A 16,336-nucleotide genomic window follows, 5' to 3' on the forward strand; every position below is an offset into this window, starting at 1 on the left:
AGCAGCCAGGGGTTAGATAGTAAAGTGGTGTGATACAGGTAGGTAGACACAATGTGATATGGGCATAGAGGAGGGCCTGATCCAGGCCAGGAAGGTGTGTATGTGCGTGGGTGGGGGTAGGGGTGGGGTAGGGGTTGGTTGTAGATGTCAGGGCAAAATGCCCCAGCAGGACAAAGGTGAAAGACTACCAGGAGTTAAATGAAGAGGAAGATGGGAGGCGATCCAGAGAGAGGGCTTGTTATGTGTAGAGTCAGAATCCAGATTCTTCCAGCTTGAAGGGTAGGAAAGGAAGATGGGGGAGGAAATGGCAATGATGATACTGGAGAGGAGAGAGAGACCAGATTATGAAAGCCTTTGAATGTCGAGCTAAGGATTCAAATTTTGACCTAAAGTTTAAGGATACTTACATCTTAGGTTTGGGTTGTGGACAGAGGTGAATCTGGAGATGCCATGAAGCTCAAGGTACGACTGAGGAGAGAGATGTAATAATTTGCATGGGAATTAGTGCTTGTGGTTGATATTGAATGCCCACTCATTTCAGCCAATGTGTATAAAATTTGTTACTATTACTTTTGAGAGTGAAGACAGAGCAAGGTTGTCTCAATCAGAGTGTTAACAGCAAACAGAAGGCCCACTCAAAGTGGGATGATTGTTGAAGGGTTTATTTACAGACAGACAACACAAAGGTGTGGGCCTGGAGTCACTGCAAAGAATTCTGGAGTACCATGGGTCTTATAGCAGCGTGGCTGACGATGTGTGCCTAGGTCTGTTATAGACAGAATGTCTGCATCGCAGCCCCCCTAAATTCACGTGTGAAGCTCTAATCCCTAATGTGATGGTATTAGGACATAGAGCCTTTGGGAGGTAATCGGGCTTATTTATTTATTTTATTTAAATATTTTATTTATTTATTCATGAGAGACACAGACAGAGAGAGGCAGAGACATAGGCAGAGGGAGAAGCAGGTTCCATGCAGGGAGCCCGATGTGGGACTCGATCCTGGACCCCGAGATCACACCCGAAAGCAGATGCTCAGCTGCTGAGCCACCAGGCATCCCGGTAATTGGGTTTAGATAAGGTCATGCAGGGGTCATCATGATGAAATCAGTGTGCTTATGAGAAGGGACCAAAGAACATTCTCTCTCTCATTCTCTCTGAGGACACAGCAGGAAGGCAGCCATCTGCAAGCCAGGAAGAGGGATCTCACTGGAACCTGACCATGCCAGCAGCCTGATCTCAGACTTCCCAGTCTCTAGCACTGTGAGAAATAAACTTCTGCTGTTTAGGCACCCAATCTGTGGGTTTTTTTTGTTTTTGTTTTTGTTTTTTTTGGCAGCCAAGCTAAGACAAAGCCAAGCAGGCAAGGGCAGGAAACTGCTCTTTGAATCTGGAAGGAGTGAGACCATCATGTAAACTGGCGATTGAGAAGAGCAGTGGACTCTGGTCAGGACCTCACAGGGAGCAAAGCAGCACAAGAAATATCCTGACCTCCCATTTCTCCTTCCTTCTCTTCTCCAGATCCTCAGAGGGCTGAGAGGCCCAGAATGTAGGTCAGTCTTCAGGGACTAAAAGCAGGACACAGAGAATAGAGCATGAGTCTAAAAGGGCAAATGACAGAGGCCTGGCACAAACATGATAATTAAATTTCCCTCCATTTATCCTGTCTTGTGTGCTCCTCCCACCCCAAAAAAGTAAAAGAGAGTTTTTCTATGAGTTAAAAAAGGATGGGATCCCTGGGTGGTGCAGCAGTTTGGCCGCCTGCCTTTGGCCCAGGGCGCGATCCTGGAGACCTGGGATCGAATCCCACGTCGGGCTCCCTGCATGGAGCCTGCTTCTCCCTCTGCCTGTGTCTCTGCCCCCCTCTCTCTCTCTGTATGACTATCATAAATAAAAAATAAAAAAAATAAAAGGATAACTACTCTAAAAAATGTATAATGGCTCAAATATCTTACAGCTTGTTTCTTGTTCACACAGTGGTGCCAGGTAAACCCCACTGGTCGGTGGGGTGCCTCCTCTTGCAGTCTTTTGAGCACCAGAGCTGATGGAGTCTCTGCTGTCTTTAGCTGGTAGCTTCCAAGGTAGCCCTGGTGGTAGTCTGTGTTCCAGCCAGCTGCGAGGGGCAAAGGGCAAGACAGATCAAATGTGGGAAGTTTTAGTGGGCCAGGCCTGGCAGTGGCACAGGAGACTTCAGCTGGGACTCAGTCACAGGGCTGTTCCTATCTGCAAGGAAGGCGGGGACAGTGGTACAGCCATGCGCCCAAGAAGAGGAGAGCACGGCAAGAAGCAGCTAGCACCCCTGCCATAGTACAGAAATAATGTCCTTTAGCAAAAATTGGTTTGTACTAATAAGCTAACCTCTAGATAGAACCACACTACTCTTAAGAGATTTATGAAGTTTATTGCCCCACTCTTCACAGTGAAATTTTGCAAAGAGTGCAAATCACTAAAGACCTGAATTAGCCAAGAATGTCACATTTTAATTTCAAAATTTATAGCTCCTTTATTTTACGTTCCTTACAGGAAAGCCTCTCTCTACTTCCAATTTATACCTCTTTTTTGATGATGATGTCATCCTCCCATAATATAGGTGAATGAGCCCAACCAGGGTTTCAGTTTTGTTCTGTTTTGTTTTTAATATTTTATTTACTTATTTGAGAGAGAGAGAGCCAAGCGGAGAGGCAGAGGGAGAGGGAGAAGCAGACTCCCCATTGAGCAGAGAGCCTAATGTGGGCTCAATCCTAGGATCCTGGGATCGTGACCTAAGCCAAAGACAGATGCCTAACCTACTGAGCCACCCAGGCACCCCCAGTCAGGTTTTTGAAAGTTGCTAAAAGCACATCAGAAATATACACTGCCAAGAATCACAGAAGTTGATCACATGAGAGGGAAGAATGATTCTGTTCAGATGGCTTGGTATCATTGTCATGCTATTGTAATATAGTCCATCATGGATCCCTTAACAAAATGGATCATCTGTAAGACTTCTGAACTGTCCTCTTGAACCTCCCCTATGTTTCCCTGCATGGTAATTCACTCCTTTCTTGTGGGCTACTGTGTGCTATTTTTTGTGTCCATCACAGGGAATTATACATCCTCAGTTTCAAGTCTGTAACCATCTTGAGAGCAGATTCCCTGCCTTGTTGCTTTTATCCTCAGCTTTTCACACATCATGGTGCTTGTGCAGGCAATACATTGGAATGAAAGAAAGAATAAATGAATATCAGTGAGTATAATTTTATTTTGGGCTGCTGAAAATACTTTTTGTTTTTTGTTCCCCGCCCAAAAATACGTTCTTATTGATGGATGTAATAATCGCTATCCTTAAACTTAACATTTGTACATATGTCTGTCTCACATTTCTACCTAGAAAAAAAAATAACCAAAATATGGCCAGTGTTCTGGGATCATTTCCTCTCTCTCTTTTTTTTTTAAAGATTTATTTCCCTATTTTTTACATTTTTAAAAAGATTTTATTTGGGAAAAAGAGAGAGCAAGAGAAAGTGAAAGAGAGCTACAGAGAGTGAGAAAGAGCACACGCAGGGGGCTGAGAAGGGGAGAAGCAGACTCCCCACTGAGCAGGGAGCCTGATGCGGGTCTCGATCCCAGGACCCTGGGATCATGACCTGAGCCAAAGGCAGATGCTTAACCAACTGAGCCACCCAGACACCGCAAGATTTATTCCCTTCTTTTAAAAGATGCAAATGTATCCTAACAATCCAAAGTTATAAAAAAAAATTAAATAGGTAGAGGAAGACAAGTCTGATTTGCAAAAAGATTTCAAGCACCAAAATTTCACAACTGTTTGCCAAACTGTTATTAGTAATACTGCTATTCTTTTCTTTAAATATATTATTTTTTAAATATTTTATTTATTTATTTGAGAGTGGGAGAAAGAACAAGTTGGGGGGAAGGGGCAGAGGGAGAGGGAGAAGCAGACTCCCCACTGGGCAGGGACCCCAATGCAGGACTCAATCCTAGGATCCCGAGATCATGACCTGAGCCAAAGGCAGGTGCTTAATCCACTGAGCCACCCAGGTGCCTCTTAAAATATCCTTAATTGAGGTATGATTGGCATACACAAAAAGCTGGATATGGTTAATATATACATCTTTATGAGTTTGAAGGTAAGCACTCACCCCTGAAAATGTCACTATAATAAACAATGCATAAACTTAACCATCGCCCCTAAAAGTTTCCTCCCTCCCTCCTTTTCTTTTTCTTTTTTTGTGATAAGAACATTTAATTTAAGATCTACCTCTTAACAAGCTTCAAATATACAGTATACTGTTGTCAACTATCTGCATTATACTGTATACTCTAGGACTTTTTCATCTTGGAAAATTGAAACTATATATCCTTTGACCAATAATTGCCCAATTCCCCCTCCTCCAGCACCTGGTAATCATCACTCCACTCTGCTTCCATCAGTGTTCTTTATATAAACAAATTAATAGTTTCATAGATATTTAATTTTGATTAAGTAATTGCTGGCTAAACTGGAGGGTATTATGCTGAGTGAAATAAGTCAATTGGAGAAATCAATTATCATATGGTTTCTACTCATGTGTGGAATATAAAAAATAGTGAAAGGGACCCTAGGGAAAGGAGGGAAACTGAGTGGGGAAAAATTGGAGAGGAAGACAAACCATGAGAGACTCCTGACTCTTGGAAACAAACAAAGGGTTGCAGAAGGGGAAGAGCATAGGAAGGAGGGGATAGGGTAACTGGGTGATGGGCATTAAGAAGGGCACATGATGGGATGAGCAGTGGGTGTTATACTATATGTTGGAAAATTGAATTTAAATAAAAAAAAAGTAATCTTTGGCTAAAAGATACTTTTAACTCTGTGGAAACTACATCACAGTTTATAGAAGCAATAGGAATGCCATGCTATTCTTTTTTATATATATATTTTATTTATTCATTCATGAGAGACATAGAGAGGCAGAGAGAGAAGTAGGCTCCCTAAGGGGAGCCCAATGTGAGACTCGATCCCAGGACCCCAGGATCAGGCCCTGAGCAGAAGGTAGATGCTCAACCGCTTAGCCACCCAGGCGTTGTGCCATGCTATTGCTTGTGCCATGCTTTTTGCTTACGTACGTGTTCAAGAAAGCAATGACACAAGATAAAACTTCGAATAGCACAAAGGGGTATATACTTAAAAATATCTCTCTACTACCTTTGTTCTCTCATCCTAGTGGTAGGCACCAGAGACATCAAGTGAGGCTGTTTCCTGTATATTCTGAGTTTAGACAGAATTCTAATCATATGTAAGTTGTTTTTGAAAAATTACACATGCAATTACACAATATGATTTTAAAGGGCTTTTATTTGGCATGTAGGATTATGAAAAACTCTCTGAGTTGTTATTTTTATGTAAGTCATAGAGATGATCCTTTTTTTTTAAGAGAGGGAGGGGGAGGGGCAGAAGAAGAGGGAAGAGCCTGACTGAGGGCTTAATCTCACAATCCTGAGGTTATGACCTGAGCAGAAATCAAGAGTCAGACCCCCAGCCAACTGAGCCCCCCCACCACACCCAGGGGCCCCACAATGACCCTTTTAATAGCATCTATAAGGACCTCATTTGAAAAAGGGATAGAGAGTGATGCTATTTCAGGTAGGAAGATCACAAGAAGCCTCTCTGATGAGTAGAGACCCGAATGAGAGAAGGAGGTGGTCATGAGAAAACAAGTGCAAGGTTCTTGCGATTGTTGTAAAAAAAGATGTCCATGAATGCTCGATGCTCTTCAAGAGGTGGAACTTAACTCCCGTGCCCTTGGGTGTGGGCTAAATTTGAAATAAATAGATATGGAAGAAGTGGTGGCATGTTACTTCTGCAATTAGGTTTTAAGGAGATTGCAGCTTCTATTCTGGGTGCCCATTTTCTCCCATATCACTCTCCCCAGTGGAAGGCTCTGGCCAGGAGAGCGGCTTCAGGCTCTGCAGAAAGGCCTGTGTGGTAAGGAGCAGAGGAACTGGCCAGTACCTGGCCAGCAACCAGGAAAGAACTGAGGTCCTCAGTCCAAAAATCCATGGGGCTCTGTGGCCTGCCAACAACCTTATGAGTGAGCTTAGGAGATTCTCCCCTAGTTGAGTCTTCAGATGAGACTGCAGCCACAGCCGTAAGCTTCACTCTTCCCAGACCTTGATCAGAACCACCCAGCTAAGCCACGCCCAGTGTTCTACCCTCAAAAACCACGAGATATAATAAAAATTTGTTATTTTAAGCTGCTAAGTTGTTTTATGAAGCAACGTATAATTATTTATGCCCCGAGGCTGCAGCTGGCTTGCCAAGTTGGAGAAATAGCAAGGGGCCTAACGTGGTGAAACAAAGTGAGCAGGAATGGGCACAGTCCATGGTGAGGTCAGAGAACAAACAGAGAGTCCTGTGAGCAGCGCCAACAGCTCTGGCTGCTAATCTGAAGGAGGTGAGGGTCTAGATTGCAGAGTTTTGAGTAGAGGAGTGACATGATAAAGGATGGACCTGATGGGACAGATACTTGGGCAGTGGGGAGTGTGGGAGACCAGTGGGGAGGCTGCTGTCCCAGGAGGCTGCCTACAGTAATGAGGGTGTGGTGATAGTGCTGAGCACTGACTGGGCTCCAGTAGGCTTTGCTGTTGGAGCCAGTCACAGAGGAAAGAATGGCACATTTCTGAAGAGGCTGGCCTGTGCCAGAATTAGGATAATTCCATGAAACTTCAGGGGAAAAGATGAAGTGATAAAATTGGTTTCCAAAATACCTACCTGGCAGCTCTCTTCTCCGGCCTTTGGGCTGGCTCCTTAAAGTCTCTTGTCCTCACACATGTTTCTTCATGTTCTTTTTCCTCTTCTCCTCTCTACCTATTAAAATCTCCTCCCAGGGAAGAATCTATGAATTTGTTCCCAGTGAGGTATAAATAATTGATGAGATAAAAATCAATAGCATTTGTTTATACTAGCAATAAGCAACTGGAAAATATGTAATAGAATAAGATACTTTCACACTAGCAACAAAAACTACAAGATATCTAGGAAGTAAAGAATATACTTGAGCTGTAGAAGGAATAATTTTAAACTGTATTAAAGGACATAAAAGGGAAGGCCTAAGCTGGCTTAGATAATGGAAAATGTGACTCTTGATCTCAGGGTTGTGAGTTCGAGCTCCACAACTGGGTGTAGAGATTACTTAAAAGTAAAATCTTTTTTTAAAAAAAAGGACACAGGGGATGCCTGGGTGGCTCAGTGGTTGAGCCTCTGCCTTCGGCTTGGCGTGATCTCAGAGTCCCAGGATCGAGTCCCACATTGGGCTCCCTGCATGGAGTCTGCTTCTCCCTCTGACTATGTCTCTGCCTCTCTCTCTCTCTCTCTGTGTGTGTGTCTCTAATGAATAAATAAAACCCTTTAAAAAATAAGATAAAAAATAAAAATAAACAAAGGACACAAAAGATCTGAATAAATGGGAAGATATTCCATGCTCATAAATTGAATAACTTAAAAAAAAACTTAAAAAAAAATAAATTGAATAACTTAATATTATGAAAATGAAGGTCTCTCCAAATTAATCTATAGATTGAATCTTATCAAAATGCCAGGGTTTTTGTTTGTTTGTTTGTTTTTTGAGAAACACTGAAAACTTATTTTTAAACTTATTTGGAAAAACAAGTCCATGATTTAGCTAAGTTTCCTTTGAAAAAGAAATACATAGAGGTGATATTTAAGACATACTACTAAGCTACGATTGTACAAACATGAAACCTATTCAAGGACAAAATGGATAATGGAACGGAATAATAGATGGCTTAGGGACAGAGCTGTATTTAGATTAGAACTTGGTCCCCACATACAATGTAGGAAATGATGCAGCTAGAGGGAAAACAGTAGGAAAAGATGTTTACTGAATGGGAAAACTGGCTCACTACATTGAGAAAAATAAAACCAAATCCCTACCAACTGCATCAACAAATGTTGGCTCCCAAAGGGGTAAAGATCCATTTTCAAGACTATCATGAAGTTCCTAGAAAATATAGAAATCATTGTGATCTATGTGTGAAGAAGGGCTTCTGAAAATGCAAAAGGCATAAACCAAGAGAGGAAACCAAATTTGCTTGACGTTGTTGAGGTTGCCCTTCCTGCTCCTGCTGTAGCCATGGAGTGCGGAACCTCCAGGTGACTTGTTTTGATAGTTTAATCTGGGCCAACACAGCAGCTCTTCAGAGGGATCCACTCTGCTGACAGGTAAATCCACCCCCAGAGACTAAGGCATCACTTTCCAACCTCTCATCTGAGATGTGCAAATGGGATCCCATCTTTGTCACTTCCGGAAAATCTATAAATACTACCCCTTCCCAGCTACCCAGGCTTGGGGAAATGCTTAGCTCCAAGCTCAGCCTTGAACCAATGGACTTATTTAAATCAGTCCTCCATACTAGGTCCCAAGTGCAAAAACTTTTTTTCATTGGGAGAAAAATAATAAGGACCGCCCCCAGATCTTTAGAGTCAGCACACAACACATTAAGCATGAATAATACAATGAGTAATTGAGGAGAAAAAGAGCCCTGATGTAACATTTCCTCTTGCCCTCCATCATAGAAATGGGTTTTGAAAATTTAGAGAAATCTTTATTCCATCCAGGACCCCGCTTATTTATTCAAGGTGCCATTCTGATTTCACTTTTTATACTTAGTGCCTCCTAAGGGCCTTTGGAATTACTCTGAGATCTGTAAATGAGTACTGGAGTGTTTCAATTTTGGTACTCTCGAGTTGCAGGGATACATATATTAAGTTGTTGGACAAGGAGAACCCAGCTCCTGCCTCAAGCATCCCACAACTCTCAGTGGTGGCTGACTGACAAAGAGACAAATGTGGCAGGAGGTGGTAAGTCTAAGGAGGTATGTGCAAATGTGATGTTGTGGGATGCCACCTGCTTCCTTGAGCATGACAATTATTACAAAGCTGAGCTTTCCCTGGATATTGCTGTTGTTCTGTGTTTTGAAGCTGATCATACTTTTAGATAGTTTAAAACCTTAGTTTAACTATTATAACCATTAGAGCTTACTAAAGTAATTAGCACTAGTCAGTTTTGAACATCCTCAAAAACAAATGATTGTAATCAACCTAACGTAGATGTTACAAAAAAAAAAAAAAGTGCCCAAATAATAAAAAGATGTGACTTTGACCAAATTAGGCACCATCTTTAATTCTGTACTAATTAGGAAACTTTTGATTGCAAGCAACAGCAAGTCCGACTCAGACTGGCTTTAGAAATAAGGAAGTGTGCTAATTCATGTAATAGGAACTCCAAAGCTATGACAGGCTCAACAATATCATCAACCACCCAGATTTTTTCTGCGTCTCATCACTGCTATCCACAGGATTCATCTGAAGCCTGGTTCCCCTTGTGTCTCTAATATGGCTGCCCACACCAATTTTAGCTATGTGATTCCTTGTTCTTATCCACTAGATGAGAAAGCAAGTAAAAGTCCTGATGGACCAACTTAATTAATATGTCCCCTGCTCCCCTGGTTCAGGAGCTGTCACCAAAGGGATTGCTGTGTGCTGTTTGGCTCAAACCTTGCTTACCAAACCAAACTCTGCCAAAGTGGGGAGAAGGAATTACTGAAACTGGTTTAGGTTAATCAGAGCACATTCCTTGAGCAGGAATAGAGGGGACAGAGTCATTTTCCTTCAAATCCCATGGGCTGCATGAGAGAGTATTGGATACCTCAAGAAAGTCTGGATTCTCTTGGGAAGGAGAGAAAGGCAAATGGATGTGAAGTGGGCACCCCAAAGTGACAACTTCAAGGCTTGATCTACAGTATAGAGGAAGGGCTGCTGGATGCAGTATGGATCAGTGAGGGTTGGCAAAGACATCAGAAGGGATGTCTGTGGTGTGGGCCTCAGACATATTCCCCCCACATGGTGTGCCATGAGGGAGACTTCAACATTTCCTTGTAGGAAATTATGGGAACAGGGGTGCCTGGTGGCTCAGTCAGTTGAGCATCTGACTCTTGGTTTTGGCTCAGGTCATGATCTCAGGGTTGTGAGACTGAGCCCTGTGTAGAGCTCCACGGTCAGCACAGAGTCTACTTGAGATTCTATCCCTCTGCCCCCACCCCCTGCTTGTGTGTGCATATACACACATGTGCTCTCCCTCTCAAATAAATAAATCTTAAAAAAAAAAAGAAAGAAGGAAATGATAGCTTAGGCTGGGAGTGCCTGGGTGGCTCAGTGTTAAGTGTCTGCCTTCAGCTCAGGTCATGATCCCAGGGTCCTGAAATCCAGCCCTACATTGGGCTCTCTGCTTCCTCTCCCTCTGCCTGCTTTTCCGTCTACTTGTGCTCTCTCTGTGTCAAATAAATAAAATCTAAAAAAAAAAAAAAAAAAAAAGGATGCTTAGACTGGCTGCAGAAATTTTCAGGTGGCTCTGAGGAGCAGCAGGAGAGGTGGAGTTTAATGAAGACACTCTTGACGTATTTGTAGGAAGCAATCTGTCAGTGAAGTTGGTAGGGTAGGGGAAAAATACCTGTGAATTGTGAATAGCCCCACATTTGTTGATTGCTGGGAACTGAGTAGTAGAGAGGGCTAAAGCATCACACACACACACACACACACACATATACATACACACACACTATTTTTTTTAAAGATTTTATTTATTTATTCATGAGAGAGAGAGAGAGAGGCAGAGACATAGGCAGAGGGAGAAGCAGGCTCCACGCAAGGAGCCTGATGTAGGACTCGATCTGGGGACTCCAGGATCACGCCCTGAGCCAAAGGCAAATGCTTAACTGCTGAGCCACCCAGACATCCCTACAATTTTGTGTTACAAGGAACCAGGAAGAATTTTTGCCAGCTGAGAACAAATATTGCTCCTTCAGCTAAACCTCCTACAAATTGCTCTTCGAGGAATACTTCCCTTGTGTCTGGCTCTGCCACTTATTAGCTGTATAACCTTGGGGACTTGTTGAACCTCTCTGTACTTCATTTTGCTCTTATGTAAAATTAGGATAATAATAGTACATACCTTCCTGGGGCTGTTGTGAGTGCTAAGTAAATTAATACATATAAATCATTTAGAAAAGTCCTTGGAATTTAGTAAGCACAATGTACCATTATATATATGCCAATATATGTTATGGACATTTTGAACAGACTTAAACCTGTGAATTGCTGTGGACAGTGACTTTCGTACCTCCCACCATCTTCCTTTTTGAATGGGAGTGTTTGTTATCCTTTGCCTCTGTTAGGTGCATGGGCAAGTGACAGGTCACATTAGTTTCACAGGTCTGCAGATGGGGAGAATTGCGCTCCAGGAACTGGACCTAATGAGCTATGTCTGAGGTACCTGAGCCACACCTGGCCTGGTTTAGATGATGACATTCCAGACTTCAAAGTGATGCTGTAAGGGGATGAGACTTTTGGAGAACATTTTGCTTGTGAAAGGGACATGAATCACTGGCCAGAGAGCAGACAGACTCTAGGATGACCCCCCAGTGAATACCCATATCATAGTATTCACTCCCTTGTGTAATTCCCTCCCTTTGAGTGTGCGTGGGACCTGTGACTCAATTCTAACCAATAGATGGTGGAATGTCACTTCTATCTATTAGATAAGACTGGATAAGATGGTAACTTAAATCTTGCCAGCAGACTCCCTCATTGACTCTCTCCCTTCCTGGCTTTGATGAAGTGAGCTGTCATATAGCCAGGAACTTAGAGTGGCCTTCAGCAGATAGCCAGCAAGAAGTTAGGCCCTCAGCCTGACAACCTACAAGGAACTGAATCCTTCCAACAGCCATGTGATCTTGCCAGCATGTCCTTCTCCAGTCAAGCCTCAGATGAGACCCCAGCCTCAGCTGACACTTTGACTGCAGCTTTGTGAAAGGTCCTCATGCAGAGAACCCAACTAACCTGAGTCCCACAGAAACTGCAAGGGAATAAAGGTGTGTTATTTTTGTCGCTAAATTTATGGTGACTTGTTATGCAGCAATAAATTACTATATAAACACATCTGAAAACTTAAGTTTCCGATAAAGGTAGCATTTCAGTTTAGTTGGGGGGGATTGGGTTTTTCAGTAGGTGGTTTTGGAACAGCTGGATAGCCATCTGAAGAAAGATATAGATCATACCAGTACAATAAATTCTGCTGGATCACAGATTTAACTGCTAAATGCAAAATAATACATCTTATATAGAAAATATGGGGCCAAGTTATCATAATTTCAGGGGAAATACTATTAAATGCTAAACTTTCTAGATGCTAGAAGTTAAAAGGTAACTTCAACAGCAGAAAACTAAGAAGAGTTCTGTATGAAATAAACACTGTACTTATAGGGAGAAGAAAAACAAATTGGAAAACAATTTTCTCTATATATACGTTGACAAAGGGCTATTTTCCTTAATACATAGAGTTCAATGAATCAGAACCATCAGTACATTAGAGAATGGGCAGAGAACATAGATCACAGAATAGTAAATACCAGTGCATCGCAAACATAGGTAAAGATGCTCAGCCTCACTTGTAAAAGAGACCAAATTAGAATTATGAGATACTATATTTTAACTCCTCAATTGGCAAAGAAAGTTGGATAATCCTGTGCTGAGGAATAAGGGAAATAGACACATTCATGCATTTGAATATAAACTGGTATAATATCTCAGAAGGACAATTAACAACATTTCAAAATGTCAAAATACATGGCACCTGTATTTTGTCTGTGGAGCATATGACTCTTTTTTTCTGTTAAAGATTTTATCTATTCATGAACGACATAGAGAAAGGTAGAGACACAGGCAGAGGGAGAAGCAGACTCCCTATGGGTAGCCCAAAGCGGAACTCGATCCCAGGACCCCGGGATCATACCCTGAGCCACCAAAAGCAGATGCTCAACCACTGAGCCACCCAGATGCTCTGGAGTATGGGACTCTTGATCTAAGTTGTAAATTGGAGACCCACGTTGGGTATAGAGATTACTTAAAAATAAAATCTTGAAAAACAAGTAACAAAATATCAAAACATAACACAGCAATTCTGCGTCTAGAAATTTGATCTGTATAGAGACCTGCACATATATTCAAAGATACTCACTAAAGCACAGTTTGTCTTGGGCAAGGATTGAAGATAACTGTCATGTGTATTAACAGGGTACTGCTAAATATCTAGGGTACTGTTAAATGAACAAATAAACAAGGGAGTTCTGTTTGTACTGATATGAAACGGCTTCCAAGGTTGTTAAAAACAAAGAATGAAACACTGTGTAACATATGCTATTTGTACAGAAATTTACATATATCAGACATGTTTGTGCATGTAAAGAACACTTGTGGAAAAATACACAAGACTCAAGTAAACAGTGCTTGCTTCCACTATGAAGAAGGAGGTGGCCAGGGTGGGCCAAGTAAGAGAGGCATATAGTCCTCATCCACAATTTTTTGAATATTTTGGATGAATATATGAATGTATCCTCTATTCACAGTTATTCATAAAATAGTATAAAAGAGGCAATGTTTTGACACCAAGGACTCTGATCAGGATTTAAAAGACAGTCATACTTTCCGGCAGAGAGAGCCCGTGAATGCCCTCTCTGTTGGCAAAAAGGAGAGAACGCCCACTACGTTTTTAAAGTGCATCTTAAAATAGTGTATTGCAAAGCTCACTGGGCTCAGCCCTTTATGATTGTTGGTTAGAGGACTGTCGGGGATCATTTTCCAAAAACCAACTTGCGGCCCTCTCTATTCCAGAAGTTGTTTTTTTTTTTTTTCTCTTTTTTTTTCTGTGAAAATGTTCAAGACTTGGAGAATGTGGCTAGAAAAGCTGGGAACTACCCGTAAAGCAGGTGGGGAAGCTTCAGAGCAGTGGTCCCATGCACCCTGTTCCTGGTTGTTGACTTTCCTCATTCCAGCCAGTGCTGACTTTCCTCATTCCAGCCAGTGCTGACGCTCCTCTTTCCTGGGTCCAGCCTTTGACATGAGCTCTGCAGCTGCTTCCACTGACCCCTCCTCGCTCCCTCTCCAAGTCTGGAACAGCCCTAGCTGGCACCATGGCAGCTGTGACTCATTGCAAATGCTTTGCATTCCGGGATGGTCTGCAGGGTTTGGGTCTCCCCTGTGGCTCCAAGCATTAGGCAAGTTGAAAGGGAGGAGAACAAGGGGCCCCACAGCTGCCAAAACATTGCAAGGAAGAGGGAGGAATTGTTAGGAAAATTGGAAAGGTTTTTGTCCCGGCAGGACCCCAGCCAGCTGCTCCTTGGCTTGGGCCTGCGGTAGCTTGAGCCGGGCTGGGGGACATGGTGGAGGCCTACCCAGGGGCTCATTGAAGCCCCGGTGAGGCCCATTCACACATCCAGAAGCTCTACCCACCATCTGGAGACATCTCTATCTGTCTGGGAAGGACTGGGTTGAAGCCACTTTAGAAAGCAGACATGGGTCTCATTCAGAAGTGTTTTTTTTGTTTCAAATATTAGTTTACCTTTAATTCACTGGGATTATTTTGTTAGCTTATTTCTCCTCCCCTCCTCCTATAACTGTACACAATTTATTATTTTAGCTGTACACATTTATATTCAAGTCAATTGACATCCTTTTTTTTTTTTTAAAAGATCATTTATTTATTCATGAGACACACACATACAAAGGCAGAGACATAGGCAGAGGGAGAAGGAGGCTCCATGCAGAGAACCCGGTGAGGGACTGGATCCCAGGACCCTGGGATCATGACCTGAGCCAAAGGCAGATGCTCAACCCCTGAGCCACCGAGGTGCCATGACATCTATTCTTAAAATGTTCGTGTTTGGATCCCTGGGTGGCTCAGCGGTTGAGCATCTGCCTTTGGCCCAGGGCGTGATCCCGGGGTCCCAGGATCAAGTCCCACATCAGGCTACCTGCATGGAGCCTGCTTCTCCCTCTGCCTGTGTCTCTGCCTCTCTCTCACTCTGTCATGAATAAAAAAGTAAAATCTTAAAAAAAAAAAAAAAAAGTTAGTGTTCTTTTCCTCAAAGCTTTGGAACTCTATGCTGAAGGCTTTCTGTAAAAAAGAAAAAAAAAAAAAAAAGCCAAGCTACCCAGGTTAATTTAACAGATGGGTAGGAGTTAGGGTAGGTGAGAGCCCTGCCCACACACCTTCACCTCATTTCTTCCCTGCTTTTCTCTCTGCAGACTCCAATGCACCATAATTAAAAAAAAAAACAAACAACTTTATAACTTAATCAACTTTATTGAGGCATATTTACTTATAATAAAATGTACCCATTTTAAGTATACAGTTTGATGAATTTTGGCAATATCCATGGAAGGCATAATTTGAAAACAGTGGGTTAGTAGATATAATGAAATAAATGTACATTTTTTAAGGGGGAGATCAACAGTATTTAATATTCACTATATTATCCTAACTGCATGCATTTACATCATCACATATTAAGCTTCCTTTGCTATCAAACAAATAATGATAGTCAATTTAGTTTTACTTGTATTTCATAGAAGGAAACAACTTGGATTTAACACAAAACAAAATTGAAGTAAAAGAATTGCTAAATTCTCGATAAAGTTTTCTTCTCTATGAGAAATATTAGCTTCTAAAATCTCTTTTTAGGATTCAGGAGGAATTTTGAAAGTCACATTTTTTTTTAACCTTGACCTCTTCTATATATAAGACAAAGATAACAGACGATAACGTTCTCACACCTACTCCCATCTGCATATCCCCTTCCTCTTTTATAGTATTTTTATACAGACATGTTTGGGGCATCGGCATTCTCACAACAGTACAATAGTTTGTACTGGTCTATATTGAAATGGTTTTGGTATTCACCCAGAGCCTCTTATATGGCTTCTCCATCCCCCTTCTGTTTTTCTTCTAATTTTAATTCTTAATTTCCAGCCTATCATTATGAAGTTTTTTTTTTTTTTTTTTTTTTTGAGAGATGCTCATGGGTGCTGGGTTTCCTTTCATTTTCATGTTTTGGAAAGTCTATCTCCTGAAGTGGCAACTTCTTTTGTTAAGATATTCTTGAGTTAGGAGTTAGTCACTGCTCCAGTCCAGTCTTTTGCCACTGAATTCTGAGGTCAGTATGTTCTCTGCAGATTATCTGATACTGTCAATCTGAAAGTGTGAATAATTCCTTACTTTTGAGCTTCAGTAGGTAGGCCAAGATGGGCCTCAGGGTTGGGCAGTCCATGTGGAATTTTTCTGGAATGCAGTATGCTCTTTAATTCAGCAGATCTGCTTTTGTTTCAGGGACATTCTCTTGGGTAGTTTTCATTTGAGTGGTTTACTACTTCAGACACCACTTGTCATTACATGAGGTCGCATTTATCTGATCCCCACTATCTACCTCCTTTCTACTAACTTTAGTCTTT

General features: G+C 41.9%; 1 long non-coding RNA gene across 1 annotated transcript; it reads right to left on the reverse strand.

Annotated features, from left to right (window-relative positions):
- Window positions 1-405: 405 nt before the first annotated feature.
- On the reverse strand, window positions 406-2,202 carry LOC118355484 (uncharacterized). Its single transcript, XR_004817995.2, has 3 exons — window positions 1,953-2,202; window positions 1,489-1,565; window positions 406-468 (listed from the first exon to the last, which is right to left on the reverse strand). It is a non-coding gene; the product is annotated as an uncharacterized LOC118355484 (long non-coding RNA).
- Window positions 2,203-16,336: the final 14,134 nt, after the last annotated feature.

Source organism: Canis lupus, chromosome 8 (assembly GCF_003254725.2).
Source record: "Canis lupus dingo isolate Sandy chromosome 8, ASM325472v2, whole genome shotgun sequence".
NCBI classification, from domain to species: Eukaryota; Metazoa; Chordata; class Mammalia; order Carnivora; family Canidae; genus Canis; species Canis lupus.